Source organism: Lactuca virosa, chromosome 7 (assembly GCF_052849685.1).
Source record: "Lactuca virosa cultivar CGN04683 chromosome 7, Lactuca_virosa_CGN04683_v6, whole genome shotgun sequence".
Classification (NCBI taxonomy): domain Eukaryota; kingdom Viridiplantae; phylum Streptophyta; class Magnoliopsida; order Asterales; family Asteraceae; genus Lactuca; species Lactuca virosa.
Window position 1 is genome coordinate 219401303 of NC_136432.1, and position 19725 is coordinate 219421027.

Sequence of the window (19725 nt, forward strand, 5' to 3'; positions counted from 1 at the left end):
CTCTAATATCTCATAAATATCTCATAATACAACAAGTAGTGGTATTTTGGGAAATCACCGTTCGGGCTCTGGCTGATTGTACACACTGCTCTGTCTCATTATCTCTTGAAAGCTCTAACTCGTTTTTAAAAAATCATTTCTTTTTAGAAAATTTTCTCAAATCGTCAGTTTGAGTCCAGACATACCCGAGAGTACATCCGAATCCCTCAAACCAAGGCTCTGATACCAACTTGTAACACCATAAATTTTCAAACAAAATTTTCATTTTCAAATAACATAAAACTCAATATCACATTTTCTCAAAACCACAATGTATCATTTGTCAAAATCACAAATCAACAAAACAACTGATAGTATCCCAGAATCGTCAAACATAATCTCGAACAAGTGTGTACAATCAAGCCGGAACCTTCCCGCGATCCTGAGGAGTACCTGAAACACATAACACACAACACGGTAAGCATGAAGCTTAGTGAGTTCCCCAAACTACCACATACATAAATAATATGCCTCTCATGGCTATAGCTCGGCATGGACCCTCCGGTCACGTGTCTCGGTGAGGACCCTCCGGTCATGTATCTCAGTGAAGACCCTCCGGTCTTCACAGCTCGGGTCGGACCCTCCAGTCCTGTATCTCGGTGAGGACCCTCCGGTTTGACAACTCGTTTTGGACCCTCCGGTCCTACTCAGTAAGGCCATAATAATATAGCATATATCACAAAAACAAGATGCATAATATCACATAACTTAATATAAGCACATAGGACCCTTCGGTCGATAACTCAAATAAGACCCTCCGGTCACACAGTGTTACCACTCAGGTAGGTATAGTGACAAGACTCACCTCGTAAGCAAGCAAGTAGATCTAGTACCCCACGAACAGTCTAGACTCCGCCTACATAATATAACTATCTCTAATCAACAATTTGTAATACCCACCAAGATAACTCTTCTACTAGGTCTTAAAAGGGTGAAAAGACCATTTTACCCCTCCATGGTCTCCAAAGTCCACATTTGACCAAACCCTAAAAGTCAACGGACGTCAACACGCGAGTCAACAGTCCCTATTGATCGAACTCGGCGAGTGCACCTATGTAACTCGTCGAGTTCCTACTGTCCTCAGAAGAATCGAGAAAACTCCAACTCAACTCGTCGAATTGTCTCATCAACTCGCCGAGTTGTAGCGCATTCAGACTACTGAGGAAAACCCTAGCTGACTCGTCGAGTTGCCTCATGCACTCGCCGAGTCCCTCTAGCCCAATTCTCATTCAGACGATTCTAAGCATAAATAATGTCCTAAACTCTAGATGTAGCCTCCCAAGGCTGAAATACCACATAAAGTTGCAAGCTTTTTGTCCATGCATGGCATCTAGGGCTCGAAATGCCAAAACAAGCTCTATATAGGGTTTAGTGCATAAAATCTTGCCACATCCATCACTTCATAAATGCATTAAATGACAATGTGTGTTACTTAATGAATTTAAAAAAGAAAATTCTTCAAACATTCATTTTGTCGCACATGATTCTTCAGTCTCTTTTCAAATGACTTTTCTCAGTCATGCCTATTTTTGGTTAAAAAGGCTCTAAACTGATTTTCCTTTAATAAAATCCTTTCCAATCACATCAAGCAACTGTTGGGGTCTAACCTATTTCACTTCAACATTTTTACAACGGATAAACCATTTCTCACCCCACGTTTAACCGGTGTATCATCATGGGCCTGCAAAGCATTAAATGCTCCTCTTTTCCTGGAAAACATTTCTTTTTGATTTATATTAATTTAATCTAATAATGGTAAAAACCCAAAGGTTTTTAACTTGAACAGCTGTAATTAAATCAATATCAATACTTTCTAAAATACGGAGGTATGAAAACCCCATTTTCTTCCTAAGAGAGCTTTTACACTTTCTGCACTCTTATCAGACGATCTTCATCACCTTCACCTTCTTGAAAAAATACTTTCGAGTAAGTTTCAAAACCTTTTATGCAAAAATGGTGAAATCAGGCATCTCGAAGAAACAATCCAAAGCCTCTGGTTCAGCACGACCAACTGGGTCAGAATCCATGATCAAAGACCTAACTCCATCGATTGCATCCAGCAATTACAGAGGAATCATTGAAGATCATCCATCGTATAATGAAGCCATCAAACTAATGATCACTTTTCTTCCAACTCACCCTATGTATTGAGCTTTAGATTCCTTTACTGAAGTTGTACCACAAGAAGTTCTATTCAAATATGCATTCTCTGTATTCAGACCTCATGAAAAACCTCAAGAAGTTCATCTCAATCTCATCGATGATTCTTTGGTGGTTTTGACCAAAGAAAAGTTCCTTGCTGCAATCAACCTAAGGGTGCTTCCTTCAACAAAGTTCTACTCTCCAAGCACAAGATATATATTTTATGCTCTGTACCAGATGGGGTACCAGGTGAAACTCAAAGGCGTAGGGGAATTCAAGTAGAGCAAATTACCTGCTGTTTGGCAATTTGTTTGTTATTTTGTGATTCGTTGTCTCTCAGGTAGAACAGGAGGGACGGACCATATGGGAAAACAACTACTGGACATAGTTTGGAGTATCTTCAATGGTAATGCTGTTAAATATGGGATGATTTTCTGTAGTACATCTCCAAGGATGCCCCGAAGGAAGGCATGACAGAACTCACGTTTGCTAGGTTCTGGTCATTATGCCTTGTTGATCTTCACAAAGATGCTAATCTTAGCATGCGAAACGACACCAATCTATTTTCTGCTCGTGATCTTAAAAAGTATAATCCTTCCAAGGATCAATCTCTTTTTGGTCCCATTCATTGTTTGCCTATGTATATTCTCGAGTCCATTGGACTAACTACTGTAGAGGTGGCTGATCATATTATGGCTACGAGTGATATTTCCCCATATCACTCTTCCCCGCCAAGACCTAATCAGCCTATCACAGTCCAGGACCCGTATCTAGAAGCAAAAATGGTTAAATCCCTTGCTATCTCGACAAAAAACACCAGTGAATGTTGTCACTAAGAGAGCTGGTACCTCAAAGAAGAGAAAAGCTAAGACCACAGAGTCTAATCCTAAAGATCAACCTTTCATTTCCAAGGCTCTTGATCCACCTGTTAATGTTGTCGATGACAACCAAGATAAGCCTTCGGAATCCGTAGACATCTTTTGAAGGAAGAAGTTGAAGCTCACCCCAAGTCACAACCAAATGCAAACCAAGGCAAATGTTGGAGTCTCTCAAAAGACTCTCGCAACCATTCGAGTCACCACAGACTCACTTGTAAGAACCCCAACTTACCACTCTGATACAAAGAGTGTATCAGTTTCATCTCATAATGGAGACAGACCCCCATCTGGAGCCCACATGGATCCAGATGTAAATACTTTCCCTAAGGTCTCCAAGGCTCTCGATTGCACGTTTTTACTACCGAGGAGTTGCACTCCATTTTATTCATGTCATACAAACATATAAAACACCTGTTGCACTGCAGGGCACTTCTTTCGAAGCCCTATCCGGAACTGAGCCAAGGCCAAATTTGATTTTAGATCAAGGAGACCAAGGAAGCTCTGGAAATCCGGTACCGCCTTCATGACACTCAAGCAGTTTAAGCATGGTGAGCACAAATGTGCAAGGATCCATGAACCCGAGGGACACCTCGACGAACAAAGGATTTTGTGGTTATTCATCCGACGACTCGTGGTCCCGCTACCGCCCAACAACAGAGTCTGGTGAAAGAAAGTTTGAAGCCTTTAAAAGGGCCCCGCAGGAAAGAAAAGTTCAAAAGGTGCAGCAACAACAACAAAAGGAGGAATAACTTCTCTTTGTGGCGAAATATTGGGCCACCACGTTCAACAATGCCAAAATAGTGCATGATCTTCTCACAATTCAGCAGTGGATGTCAGAGATGGATAACACTGTTCAAAAGATCCAAGAAATGGAGAATGTTGTTGGTACCTCCAATCCTCCTCCAAATGATGAAGCTCATGATTCCAACGAATATGTTACTGCAATCGAGATCAAATCGGCCCCAATGTTTGGTCTTGATGATGACAATCTTGATGATGTTCAACAGCCTCCTCCTTCCGACGAAGTCATTATGGTTGTCGATGATGAAGAATTAAGTGATTCTCAGCTTTCCACTTAGAAGCCCAAGCAAAAGAAGAAAAAGAAGATAGCTGTTTCCAAAAAAGAAGTCCTCGGCCTTCAAGCCAAAGTTGATCATATCTTAACTACAGTCTCTTCCAAGTCCCCGCAAAGAACTGAGATTTAAACACCACATTCACTTATTGATCGTGTTGAGATCTTAGAAACAAGAGAAAGAATGACTGCAGAGAGGATTCTTCTACGGATAGAAATGGGCATCAGGAACCTCGACAATCGACGGACTACAAACCACAAGGAATTCATGTGCAAGGCTGAAGACTTCATCAAGGAAGTTAAAGTGTTGAAAACCGATCTAGAACAACCCCTTAAATCTCAAGCGAGCTACTTAAAGCAGCTTGTTGGCGAAACTCACAACGCATATGAATCAGGGTTTGTGGTACTCCACGAAACAATCAAGGGATTAAGAAGATCACTCACTGCCAAACAAAGTGGTGATGAAATCCTTCGTCTCACAAAGGAGATTTATTAAACATATTTTCAATCCTGAGATTCCCAAAAACCAACAAGTGTGTGCTCAAATGAAAACTCATTTCGATGCCACATTTCAAAAGATCGATGAATTGAAACATTGGTTTGAGGACCAGATGGAGCCTGCTTCCTCAAAAGGGGGAAGTGATCAGGGAAATCAAAATCAAATCAGAATTGAAACGGTTTCTGAATCTTCAAAGTCAAAAACTCAATCAGATAACCACTCTATCACTCCTCCCCGGGATCCACCTTCTCCAGTGCACCACAGAGAACAAACTCTTCCTCAGAATCAACCTCCAACCATAGAGGTCAACAAAGAACCAACTCAATGGTCATATCCTAAAATTCCAAATCCTCAAGGTTCACCTCAACAAACTCCTCCTCATCTCAAGAACATAGAAGAAGAAATGTCATCTGACCATACTAATGACTCCCCCGCTACAACGCAAAAGAAAAGTGACTGGAGGGCAACCAAGTTTGCAGAACAAATATGGAGAGCTCATGGGTTTGATACTATTATTGATGAGTCTTTAATCAATTCCTGGGTAAACCCTACCAACAAACTACTGGATTCTGATTATAGACAAATCCTCACAAATGTTGAACCACCATCAGATGGTTATTGGGACAATACCATCTCTCCAAATTCCAAGTTTTTACCAGTCTTTCAATCTCTTAATCTTAGCATTCCTGATGAAAAAAGACTCCCCATGGAGTTTGAATGTCTGAACCTCTTCCACGCAAAACACGGTTCAAACTTTGAGAGCATATGGTTCAACGATAGACTATACATGGTAAAAAATTATAAAGTTAGAAAATTCATGAAATGTGAATTTTTCCAAAATGCCCTGACCCGCAGAGGAGAAGAGTATGTTAGAACTCAGGCTGACTTTGTGTGCATGATTCCCGAAGAGATATTTTTGATAGCTCGGGTGTTTCAGCTTAAGGCTAAAAAATATCCAAAAATGAAAGTAGCGTATGAAAGGGCTTGTGAATTCTTGAAGGCATTGGTATGTGACTTTGGAAAAATTGATGCTGAAATACATCCTGTCATTGCGAACAAGTTCAATTTTCCTCCTTTTGATCATGTGCCAGCCATCACTGAAGGTTTTCAATAAATGACCCTTGGTACTACGAACTAACTTGACTAGGGATTGTGTACGAAAAGAATCAAGATGGTCCCAACTACTTCATTCCGGTAACTGCAATTCACCGTGTTACAAAGAAGCAACTAGATGTCACTCTGGCTTCAGTGCAAATATCAAAGAACACAACTGATGAAGTCAAGTTCGAGATTACAAGAAGGATCCAGTGGCTTTTCGAAGTCAGAAAATTTTGGTGGATTATCATCAAATTCCTGAAAAAGAACAAGTGAATAAAATAGTTGAGAGGTCACTTTGGGGGAAATTGTTGAAACAAATAGTGGCCCTCTTCAGCTAAAAGGAACCACAAACTTTTGCACTTGATGATACCGTAGAGAGGCTACTACCGGAGACTATTTCTTGTTTTTTGTGACCCGCAAAGTTGAAGATGAACTACATAGTGGAGTTATGCATGAAGATAGTTTAAGTTACTTTACTGATATTGCTTGTATTCCGTATAATATCCGGTGAACAATTCATGGTCACCGTAGTCAGTCACTTTTAGATTATTTTACTCTTTGATGTATCTTTTGAGACACTATAAATAGAGCATCCCACTTCATGTATTCTTCACCAATTTACCAATCTATCAATCGATCACTGAATATTTATCAATATCAGATTGTTCATCTCTATATCTTAAGTTATCTTAACTGATACTTAACCGAGCCCCTCTTCACTTGTGTTGTTCATCTTATACTAACTTATGTTTGCATGCAAATCTTGTTACGATTCAACCTAGTGTCTACTTGTTTACTACTTATTGATATAAACTTGCTGCTATTTATTTTCCTTACATTTCCGCAATCTAACTATTATTATTGTTGAGCTAACAAGATCCACTGAGATTAACTTTAATTCCTCAACTTATTATCTCGTACTAACATATGTTCAATTTTTTCTCTCAACAGTGAGTAGGACCACTGACCATTTGACCTCGTGTTGTCTCAACCTCACGACGTGAGGCATAAGTCCTCACGACGTGAGCCAGGCCTGATGGTCCAAAAACTAAAAAAATCGAGTATAAAACAGAATGAGGAGGCTAGGGTCGCCCATCCTCAGCCGCCTTCACTCTCAAGTCACCGAAAAACCCTAGATTCGACCCCCTTGAGCTCTTGAGCCATTGTTGGTGATATTGGTCTGTTTATTGGTGTTTTTTGTTTCTTTGAAGAAGAAGAAGCTCTTGTGGTGGCTCCTTTTTGCGAGATAAGCCCTTCCTTGTGGACTTATTGAGCTTGTAAGCTTCTGTAAGTCTTGAAGATCTTATCTTTTTTCCTTTAAGCTTGCTAGATCTAGGTTTTGGCACCCTTATTTGCATGAGATGTTGGTTTATCTTGCATGAGGTCCATAAAGTTGGCAACTTTATGGACCATTGAGTCATTTGATGTGTTAGAATCCTTGGATCTGGATTTTGGTGCAAGCTATGGACTCCAAGTTTGAATCTTGATGTTTATACCCATCTTTTCACCTAGCTAGTGTTTAAGTCATGCATTGAACATGAATGACTGAAAAGCTATGAGTTTTATGGTCCTTTAGACTGAAAAGCTATGAGTTTTAAGTCCTAACACGCATCTTAAAGGATTAAGAGCTTAATGCTCACAGAACAGGTCTTATGACCTGAGTACTGGAGCCTCACAACGTAAGCCTAGCATTTGTACCGATCTGAAACCCTGTGGCGAGTAAGGATGAGTTGAATCAGTGAGTAGGTCCGAGTCGACTAGACTCTCATGACGTGAGCCTTGGGTTGTCACGACGTGAAGGCAGAGTAATACGGAAAGTTGACCATTGACCCTAGGTGTTGACCTTTTGACCTGAGTTGACTTTTAGTCAACTCTCAATTAGGAGGGTAAGTCTAAGGGTTGCATTGCATGATTACCTAGGTGTGGAGTATCCCAGTGCAACTGATAGAGTGAGTAGTAGTAGTTGACTTTCGATTGTGAGGTGAGTTTCCTTTCGTAGAATTCGTGGGTCGAAGGCACCAAGGCCGACCCATTAGTTATGTTATAGCATGATAATTGTCTTTGTGATAATTATCAGTTGTACATGTATTGCTTGATGATTTTGTGATTTATGTATGATTTTATGTGATAGTGGTAGGGGTGAAATAGACATAGTCTCCGGTTGAAATAGACCGAAAAGGGTAGGTCGAGCACCCAAATATGCCCGACGAGGTAGGTCGAGCACCCAAGTATGCTCGACAATATGTTTATTTTGTATGTGGTATGATGGGGGAACTCACTAAGCTTTGTATTTACAGTTTCAGTTGTGTTTCAGGTACTCCAAGCTCGAAGGGAAAGGGGCCGACATAATCGCATCGCATCACACTATGATTTTTCCGCAATAGAGATTTTGGGGACTTGTACTCTGATAATATTTTCTTATGACTTGTTTTGATTATTTGATATGGTTTCAGTACATTGATATGAATTTTGAAAATGATTATGTTTTGGGATACGAGCTTCATTAATTTAAAGAGAAATTTTGGGTCTTACTTTCGGGGTGTTACACACAAGTAATCAGAAAAAAACAACATCCTTATTTAGAAGACGATACTACTTTGTTCACATGGATTCTTTGAGAATTCTTACTTCAAATTGCTTTATTTAAACAATACTATTCACAAAATTTGAGAAGACAATGTCTCATTCTAGAAAAATAAAAAGACCCTAACCGACAAATACTAGAAAAATGAAGAAACCCAAAAAAAACACAAAATTGATATTCACACTAACCTAGATGCATAAAATCATCATCGTCGTTAACCAACAACCATCTGTAACGTATTCTTTAACCTACTTTTGAATTTTTCTCAAAACTTCAAACTTGATCTTCTTCTTTCCATGATTCTCTTCGATTCTAAAAAAATGAAGTTGATTCTTGATCCCATGATGTCGATTTATATTCACATTAACCTATTTCAAAGAATCGCCCACGATATGATGAATCACTTCCTGAAATATATCTTCTCAATCATCGAGACTAAATCAGATGACTGGGGAATTAAAAACGATTTAGCGATGTGTCTCTATAACACACACAGAGAGAGAGAGAGAGAGAGAGAGAGAGAGAGAGAGAGAGAGAGTGTATGTGTGTGTGTGGTTATACAAGAGGGTGGGAGGACCCGAGACATTAATTTAAACCGATGGGACAGAGGCGTGACGATGAGAAGTTAGTGGTCTTCGAGGACACCATCATCACCGGTGATTGAGACCGACACCAAAAAAACGGGGGAGGGGATGGAGAATTACTGCAGAGGGGTGGCTAGGATTCAAGAGGTCAGATGTATATACATGAGAGACCAGAGAGAGAGGAAGATAACTGATATATTTAAAATTAATTAGCCTAATTATTAGGAAGAGAACTTTTCTATACAAAAACTACCTTTTAATAATTAATTAAAAATAAAAAAAATATGTAATTAATGATTGGCTGAAATTGAGTTAGACATTTATACAGTGTTTGTTCATATACGTATGATCGTAGCTCTCTCTATCTCTTTCTCTCTCTCTCTCTCTCTCTCTATATATATATATATATATATATATATATATATATATATATATATATATATATATATATATATATATATATATATTTGATAATTTGATAACATATTAGACCAACTAAATGGTCCTTTAATAAACATCATTTTGGTCATATTTTATAATGTTAATTCATACCAACTAACCACTAAAAACACCATTATAGTTTGTTGGATAAGTAATCCACTCTTCAAATATATAGGCTAAATATAAATTAAATAATGGCGTACATATAAATCAAACAATAAATAAAATTATAGTGAATGTTTATATTCTGAAAAACCCATAAAAGTTGATACCTTATTCAAGAGCATCCACGCTCCATTCAACTCAATGAGAGTTTGAATTTCCTTGTAACTAAGATATATAATGCTTCTATTCTTAAAAACCCATAAATTTACACTAAAAATCTATTCAAATGTTCAATGAGGATTAAACTATACACTCTTTCTCTTCAATATTATAATCAAATTTAATTCATTGAACCCTCATTGACCAAAAAGGACATGCTTTCTATATAACACAAAACATAACAATTAATTAATTAATTTTGATTTTTTTTACAAAGTTTACATTTAGATTATCTTAATTAATTAATCAATTAATTAATTAAAGTTGATTACTAACATGCAAGGAAAAAAGTTTTGTTTGATATTGGTACACTTCGACGATCTTGTAGAAAATGTGTTAATGATCGTTTCATAAAGCCCTACTTGGATAGACCAAAGAAGATAAAAGTAATATCACCTCACTTTTGTTTTTCTAACACACAGATTGGGAGGCATTCCTTAAAAATGTATAATTAGAAAAATTCAATGTCATAAATTAAATTGGTCTATATATTAATTTTTTTCATGATAAGCACTTTCATTATATTTTTAAATAATTTAAAGATACTTCAATATCCTTTTATTTACTCTATGTTGAAGGTTAAGTCTAATATGGAAAAAGCCGCTCGAGCAAAGTGCCATTACACACATAACGTGGGACATGAAAAATTAGTAAGTCCATTGATCGATATTTCAATTGTTTGAAATGTATTTATAATTAATTTCTTGTTTAGTTAATATGGTATACATATATTTCCAAATTGTTTAATCTATGCATCATCGGTTGATCATTCTTTTAATAGGTGAAAGATAAAGCAATTCGTGCAAATAAAGTTCGCCCGTGGTCTTTAATGTGGAGGAAAGGACAGTAAAATAAAGAGGGGAAATATGATTGAGAAGAAGTGAAGCTTTTTGCAAAAGAGTTGGTATATAGTTTCAAACTAGCTGCTTCTATCTGATTTTGGTGTTTTTTAATGTTAATTGATAAAAAACATAGCTAATACTATATTTATTTGACATACATATTTTCCAGATCAGTCATAAGACTATAATTGAAGAAGGAAAATTTATTCTTGAACCATCCACATATGCCCTCTTACTGATCTTGGGCAAAGAACATGGTGGATTTGTAAGAGGGGTTGGCACGGGAGTCACTCCAACCAAATATTGGCATATGCCTTGAGCCAGATCCTCATCAAAAGAAAAAGTAGTTTTCCTTTAGCAAATCCTAGTGGGGGAAAAATATCAAATCAGGATCTGAGATCGAAAGTTGACTATCTGATGAGTCTGGTTCCTCATGTGGGTAATCATCTGGAGTCTCCAATAACTACTATCCCAACTCCAAATAAGTCTCCTACAAAAAAGTAAGTAATTAAGTGAATTTTTATGATAGTTTTTTAACAATGGACTGGTAATTAATGTTTTTGCCGCATATTGTCATCCCATAAAAGGAAAAAAAAAATGTGGGTACATCAGCATTACAAACACCCCCCAAAATAATGTAATTTAATATATAATAATAAGTTTTGACACTATATTTTCCAATAGTTTAAACTGTTTTTCATAGACTAAACATGTAACACTATTTTTAGGAAAGTTTGAATAATGTTGAAGAGAATGTTGCATCTATGTGTGATGAGCCACACAAAAATGTGATGGAAGTACCTTAACCTAACACACTCCTATAATTGACAAATGTATGTATATTGGACATGTTTACATAGATATACATGTGTCAGTTAAACTTTAAACTTATAATTTATTAATATGTGCATCTATATATTTGTAGAAAATAAAATGCTCATTGTCAGTGTGTGAACATAGCAACGTCGTTGCGAAGGGTTATGTCAAATTTTATACCGATGAAAACCAAACAATACATGGGAAGCCACTGACGACTGATTACTATAGAGTCCATTGGGTGAAGCAATAAAGTCAGCCGCCTGCGTACCAAACGGAGACAAAGTCCCGTTAATAGTTAATAATGTGCTACATTCTTTTGTGGCTTGGGAAAAAAATATTGTAACACTTGATCCTAAGGTACTTTTGTTTCATAAGTCGATAATATTTATATTCATTAACTAAGCCTTATATTGTTTTTAAATAATTCTATTAACTTATAAAATACATTGTGCATGTTTAACCCCTATTTTATATTTTTGTTGTTGTTATAGGATCCGAATATACACATACCTAAAGATAATAATAAAATGCAAAATCCCAAGGAAAAACATCCCAATGGAAAACAACCTCAAGTATTTTGTACAGTAAAAGACCTAAGGAGTAGAACCAAAAAAAAGTAGAACTTAATTTATTGGATTTGTAAAAAAAATTGTAGAAATGTATATGTTGTTACGCATGTTATTTTTTATGTAATAACTTCAAAATTATTATTGGTACAAAGCACATCACTGTAAGTATTTTATGGTCACCGTTTAATTGCTTGTGAGTGAGTAAATATACACAATATTCATAATATAATATTAAACATGTCACTAAAAATTATCAATAATCATAATAAAAGTAATAAAACGTAAGTATAGATGATTTTTGGTGAAAACTTAATTTTTTATTTGTCGGTGTATGTAAATAATAGTAATGATAAGTCATTAAACATGTTAGTAAAGATAACTTATGCTGGCAGCTTAATTACATTTTTGTCTCCAAAAGTCAACAATGGACGCGATAATATTTATAAACGGTCCTCATAAGTAACATTTATCACTATATATGAAACAACACATCACTATAAGTATTTTATGGTCACTGTTTAATTGCCCATTGATAGAGTAAATGTACATAATATTCACAATATAATATTAAACATGTCAGTAAAAGTTATCAATAATCATAATAAAAGAAATAACACGTTAGTATATATCATTTTTGGTTAAATTTTTTTTTGTCGGTGTATGTAAACAATAGTAATGATAAACCATTAAACATGTTAGTAAATATAACATAATTATATTTTTGTCTCTAAAAGTCAACAATGGCCATGATAATAGTTATAAACGGTGACTATAAGTGAATACTTATGACTCTATAGGAAAAAACACATCACTATAAATGTATTATTTATGACAGTTATCAAAATAAGATAGATGCATCTCCAAAAACACCCTACCATATAATGACGGGTTTGACCTATAGTAACGGATTTTCATGGGTTATACGTACCACAATTGAACGACAACATAACTTATCTTCAATGATGCAACATTTCTTATCACACTGAATGAAAAAACCCAACATAAAATGTCTATGATGAAGGGTTTTTTACGTGGATAAAGCTTAGTTTTGTACTAGTGTATCGTTCAAATGATCTAGCGGAAAAAGTAGATGAAAAATAAAAATGGGTTGCTCAAACTATGAACAAAAGTCAAAGAAGATGAGATGTGGATTCGTGATGCAACTGCGGAGATTGATAAGATTCGGGAAAAATGGGACCATCTAACAGATGTTGTTTGAACTAAAGGAGATTTTATCGACCGCGCACAAAATATGTATCCTTTACAATTTCCTAATTTGTGAAAACCAATATAAGTATGTAATAGCTTTTGTAACGATTGTTTAACTAATGTTAATGAAAAGCATTGCCATTTTAGATAACCCTGCCATTTCTTTTACATAATTTAGTTTGAAATGACATTACAATATTTAAAACTAGACTACATTTCCAGGATAACCAGGAACTTGCATCCGGTGCAACAAAGCAATGTCTACATGATTTTCAATCAATTCCATAGAGGTCTTAATTAGGTTGAACCAATTATCAGTCGTTTTCATTCGTTCTTATATTGTTTCACTTATCCTACGTGCTTCTTCGTGATGTCCATTTGTTGGAGATAGGTGTCCAACATCATAACTAATTAGTATAACTTTGGGAATACTAAAAAATTCTTTTTTGGGTTTTCCTTAAGAGTTAAAGTTAATAGAAACTAATTTGAGAGATTGGGATAAATAGTTTAATAATTTATTACAGGTTCATAAATTAATTAGAAGCTAGTTAAAATTAATTAGATTTAATTTGAATTTAATTTAAAGGTACATGGGTTGAATAGTAATTTGTTCAATAGTTGAGCAATGTGAATATTTTGAAACTCCGTTATGGTGGACGGTTTTGGAAAGCTTCCAAAATCTTTCAGATAGCTGATAAGGATAAAGATTTGAATTATGATTAAATTTGATTATTTAATTGATTCAAATCAGTTTTATCAGTAAATACCACATTTATATAAAGACCCCTCTACACCTTAAAAAACAGATTTTACTCTCCTCTAGATTGAGAATTCAGATTTCTCAACCTTTCTCATCTCTCTCGTAATGTTCTAGGGTTTTTTTAGTCTTTTGGGTTTGAGCAATTAGAGGTGTTCCACTTTGGGTTTTAGACTTTCCAAGAGCAACAAGAAACTCGAATTCTTCAAGAGGTCAAGTGCCAAATTCGATTTTTTTCAAAAGGTTAGTAAATCAATCCCTTTCTTTAGTTTACATTGCTAGTTTTGATAGTACTTTCTCATAATAGTAAAACCTAGACTTAGGGCATATGTACATTTAGGGTTTATTATGAATGCTTTCGTTGCCTAGTTTATGTGTATACATGCCTAGTAAGGCCATCAATGGTATTAGAGCCATTAGGTTTTAATTATAGACATTACTATTAAAAACTGAGAAAAAACAGAAGAAACCTGCTAGTCGTAGGGTGCGACGCGCCCAAACTTAGACGTGTCACACTTTGTGGCAAAGATCAGATTTTCAGGATTTTTTGCTATAATTTCAAATGTAGGGTTTATATATAGTATTAAATGTTATTTTAATCTGTTAAAATTGGGTAGTTAAAGTAAGAAGATAAATATGCCTAAAAGACTAGGAATTAAAGATAACAATTTGAAATTAATTAATTAAAAGTTAATTAAAGAGAATTTGTTTAAATCATAAAATTTAAATTGTTTAAAATTTACCTTACATATAATCATAAAAGATTAAAAAAAGAATATGTAAAGAACAAAATAATTTATATATGTAATATGATTACTATATGTAAAAGAAAAAAATATAACATACGTCCTCATATGTTTAATTAATGATCGGTAGTCGAATCAAGACTAGGCCTCATTAATGAAGCCATGATATAAGAAATGTATAAGGAAACAACCTATAAGATGATTGTTTAATGAATTTTCTTTTCACTCACCGCTTCCTTGTGTGATGGATTGTCATTAGCCGAAAGGGTTTGATAAGATGATGTCTTGTTAAAAGTATAATAGATAAAAGTACTAAAAACAAAATTCTCATTCTTAGTTATTTTAGGAAAAATTTTAATAGTTTCTAATCCATGAATATTGCACATTATTCCTTATTGTCTATTTATGGAGCATTTGTGGTTAACCAACAAGTAAAGTTAAGACGTAAGAAGAAGATTCTGGTCATGGTTTGTTGGTGAAGTGTGTGTGTGGTTAGCCAACATGCCAATTTGAGAACCAATACATAATCAAGGGTCACATGTTACTGCATTGTTGGTTCACCATCTTATTTATGAGACCTCGACATCATTGGCGCAAATAGTGGATGTGTAAATACGAGATTAACATGCCATCAAATAGTTTAAATGAATCTCAAAAGATCTGGGAGTTTCATAGTGATTGAAATTGGTAAATTGCATTACCTACCTAAACTAAAGTTTTGATATAATTTCGATATCCCTCTTCATACAACGAATTGAAAATATGGATCCTAGCCTTCAAATAAATTGGGTAATTATTTAAGGAATAAATCAACTAACTAAGCATTGTTTGTCCTTTTAGATGTCGGGTATCAATGGTCTTCCTCTCCCACCTCCTCCACCGCACTAATTCCAACTTTTCCCTCGTTTGTGTTCTTCAAATAGAGAAGCTCACTGGCGAGACTAATTATATCGATTGTATGAGAAACCTAAAAATCACATTAAGGTATGACAATTGCGAATATATGTTCGATGAACCAATCCTAAAAATCGAAGATAACTCTACTGATGAAGAAAAAGTTGCTCATGCCTAACACGTATATGACTCGAATAAGGTTTCTTGCATCATAATTGTCGCCATGTCGATGGACCTTCAAAAGACTTTCCAGAACACTTGGGTGTATGAAATGAACTTACAACTGGATGAAATGTTTCCGCAAAAGGCAAGGCAAGAGCGACTTGAGATTTTCAAAGTCCTAACATTATGCAAACTCAAAGAAGGTGGCTCGGTGTGTTCTCGTGGTCAACCTCGCTGTTGTCTTCGACAAGAACCTAGCTGTGGGCCTAGTCCTTGATTCTCTGCCTAGTTCATATGATAATTTTATCATGACTTATGAATTGAATAATGAGGAAAAGACATTGATGGAGCTCTATGGCCTCCTCCAGAAAGTTGAAGCTGGTGTGAAGAAAACTCATAGCACACCTCAAACTCAATTACTTTCCATTCAGAATGGTGATGGACACTAGAGAAAGCGTTATCTAAAGTGGAAAGGGAAGCTTGTGGCTTCACATTCTTATAAAGGAAATGTGTTTGTTCCACCTGTGAATGATCCTAAAGAAGCATTGCACTTCTACTGTGGCTTTAAGGGGATTGGAAGTGAAGCTGTTCAATGTACTTGAAATATCTCAGGGATGGTAAGGTTCAAGCAATCAGGTTTAGTTCAGGTACTTATATGATCGAACTTCATAATACTACTACCTCTAATTCATGGGTTCTTGATATAGGATGTGGTACTCATTTATGCACTATATTGTTGGGACTAAAGGAAAGAAATAGGCTTAGGCATGGAGGTATGAATCTAATAATGGGGAACATACAAACATCATATGTCTAGATGGTTGGAGTGTTCGAGCTGAAGCTTAGTAGTGGAGCTATGATAAATTAAGTTAATTGTTGTTACTCTTTGGAGATGTCTTGAAACATTAAAGCGACCTTCGTTACAGGAGCCTACCACCTTAATTGATTAAAGAAAGGCATTACCAGAAGGAAAGTAGTCCAACTCAATGTCTTACACATCAGTAGCATTTGAGTGAAAGCAGTAAGTCTAGTTGTAAGAGATCATTTCTAGTTTAGCAAGGATAAGGAAGTAATCGAAGAGATCTTCGTTTAAGGACAAAAGCCTTTACTTGAACTTGAGAGATTGTCTAGAATTGATGCTACACCTTGGCTTTTCAGGGGAAGATAGTTTGAGATTCCTTTCCTTTTTGCCTCAAATAACTTACTTATAGTCAATTTACAAGGATTATTGTCAGTTTCTTTCCATGCATTGTATAGACAAAGATTTTAGTTTTTGTTTGACAATGAAAAAGTTGATATTCTAGTTTATAAAGATGGTTGTTTTATATTTAAAGATTCCCCTTGAAATGAAATATATGAAAGTGTTGTGTTTATTTCTAATAATAGCAATATTAACTATAATATTGATTCTTTTAATTTGTTAGATAAATTGTGCTTATGGAATTGTCTCCTTAGAATCATTCGACCTCAAATTAGATGATGTATGCGAGTCTTGTTTATTAGGAAAGATGACTAAGTAACCATTCATAAGGACTTGTGAAAGAGGTAAAGGATTGTCGAATCTTGTTAGGAAGTAAAGCGGATAAACATGAAACCATAAGAACACAAAGTCATAATATTTATGTAGTTCGGTCAAGGTGACCTACCTCCATGGGCGAGAGTGGAGTATTCTTTATTTAAGAACTCTAAAATAGAGGTTACAAGTAAAATTCAACAAAGATTCGACTACAAACTAGAATTCAAGACAAAAAGTTACAAATAAATGACTAGCATACATCCCTATTTATAGACTATGGATCCGAACTAAAATGCTAATGGGCAAAGCCTACTAGTCCATAGGTTTATGAAAGGTGTTAATCAATCACATGCTGTCATGCAACTACTTTTATAGATTTCTCTCACCAGCAGAGCTTTCAGGCACCATACCGAGCTTTCACTCATCAGCAGATCTTTTAGCCACCGAACGGAGGTTTTACTTACCAACAAAGCTTTCATTTCCCAACAAAGATTTCACTCACCAATAGAGCTTTCAGTCACCCAAAAAAGCTTTCAGTCACCGAACAGAGCTTTCACTCACCAATAGAGCTTTGAGTCCCTGAACAGAGCTTTCACCCACCAAGAAATCTTTCAACCGTCGAACAAAGCGTTCACTCACCAGCCGAGCTTTCAGCCATAATGTTCTGACAGAATGATCTACCATAATGTTTCGTCATAATTCTCTGTTATAATGCTCTATCATAATTCTAAATGCTCAAGTCATATTTAATAATATCCACATTAATTTGAGTATTCTATGAACTCCTCCAAAAACCAAGAACTTCCTCTCACTTCCTGCCAACTTGCTCTGTAAGGATTTAACACCTGCGAACATCAACAAAGTCCAAGTAAAGCTTGAAATTCTCTGTGAGCAATGACTTTTTCAACATATATGTTGGGTTCACCTTGGTATCAATCTTCATTATATAGAACTTATCTTTTTGAAGAATGCCACGAATGAAATTCTACTTGAAATCAATGTGCTTCATCTTCTCATGATACATATGATTCTTTGCAAGAGTTGTCACACCCCCAAACCGGATCGACAGAAACGTTCGGGGGCGGAGGACATCATGTACAGTATCACAACAATTGAATAATAGTAATCAAAGCAACAACAACCATTGTATTGATAGTATAATGTTTACATTACATTTGATTCATATAGTACTGACTTTAAAAGTAAAATAACAAGTAAAGACTCGAAGCTACTATGCTCCATCTTCTTGAACCCAGTGTGTGTACCTGTCTATTAATTTCCTGAGAATACAAGTAGGTTTTGAAAGAGTATCAACATTAAGATGGTGAGTTCATAAGCGTTTTGTTTAAGAAAATAGGTTTTGTGCTCTTTTGAAAAGTGCGTTATGTTTCTCCAGAAAACCTTATATTTTCGGATGTAATGAATGTTAAGTAAAATGATTCTTACAAGTTCCTCCTGCGAGTACTTAGCGTATACATATCATATACAATCCAGATCGAACAAACAATCGATTGTTTTGGTTCTGCCCCAAGTCCACAACCAAACAAGGAACATGAAATGAGGCGGAGGCCACATATTCCACTGGTTGTCAGATCTTCATGTATATAACCCTGAAGTATTCACTAAGTACTTAAAAAAGTTAACTGTATTGGTCCTTTGAAATCTATTGATAATGTTCCTCAATAAAATACAATATTCTCTTATTGAAAGCATGATTAAACCAATTCCTTCTATAACTACTTAGTTCATACTAGTTATGTATAAACCAATATCGAACAGACAGTTATTTGTGTGGATCTGCCCTAAACCCCAACCAAACAAGGAACAGGGAATGAGGCGGAAACCACACATTCCACAGTCTATCGGATATTCTTCATACATAACCCGGATGCATAAGCTAAGAAATTATAGAATTAATAATGAATATTCGTTAGTTGAATAATAAACCAATTGTTTGTAAAGTGGTGATGTTTATCCTGGAAAATCCTATATTTTCCCTAAGTGTAAGTTATTGAATTAACTGTTCCAAAACTGAAGAGTACAAGTATTTACCATACTTATGTTGTTTATGCATTGTTCTGTTTGAAAACCCTGGCTACCGCCAATAATGTATAATAGTTTTATTGCTTACAATAAGACTAGTCGAAAATGTATTGTTTTGTAAACTGAAAGTGTTGTTAATACCCTCCTGTGATCACTTAGTGCATACAAATTATAGAATTCTAAATCGAACAGACAGTCTATTGGGTGATTCTGCCCTAAGCTCACAACCAAACAAGGAACAGGGAATGAGGCGGAAGTCACACATCCCACTGCATGTCGCATGTTAATTTCATATAACCCTGATGTATATACTAAGTAATCCCCTAGTTATTTACCCTGATGATTGATTGTCAAGTACATTATTACGTGAACGAGTCGTTGTTTCCCCTGTGAGTTCTTATAACCATGCTAATGGATGATAACCAATACGACGTACTTCGGACGTCGAAAACTGAAATGACGTTTGTCACCCTCGGTTGACTGTAGCTTACAGTCAGGGTGCGGGAT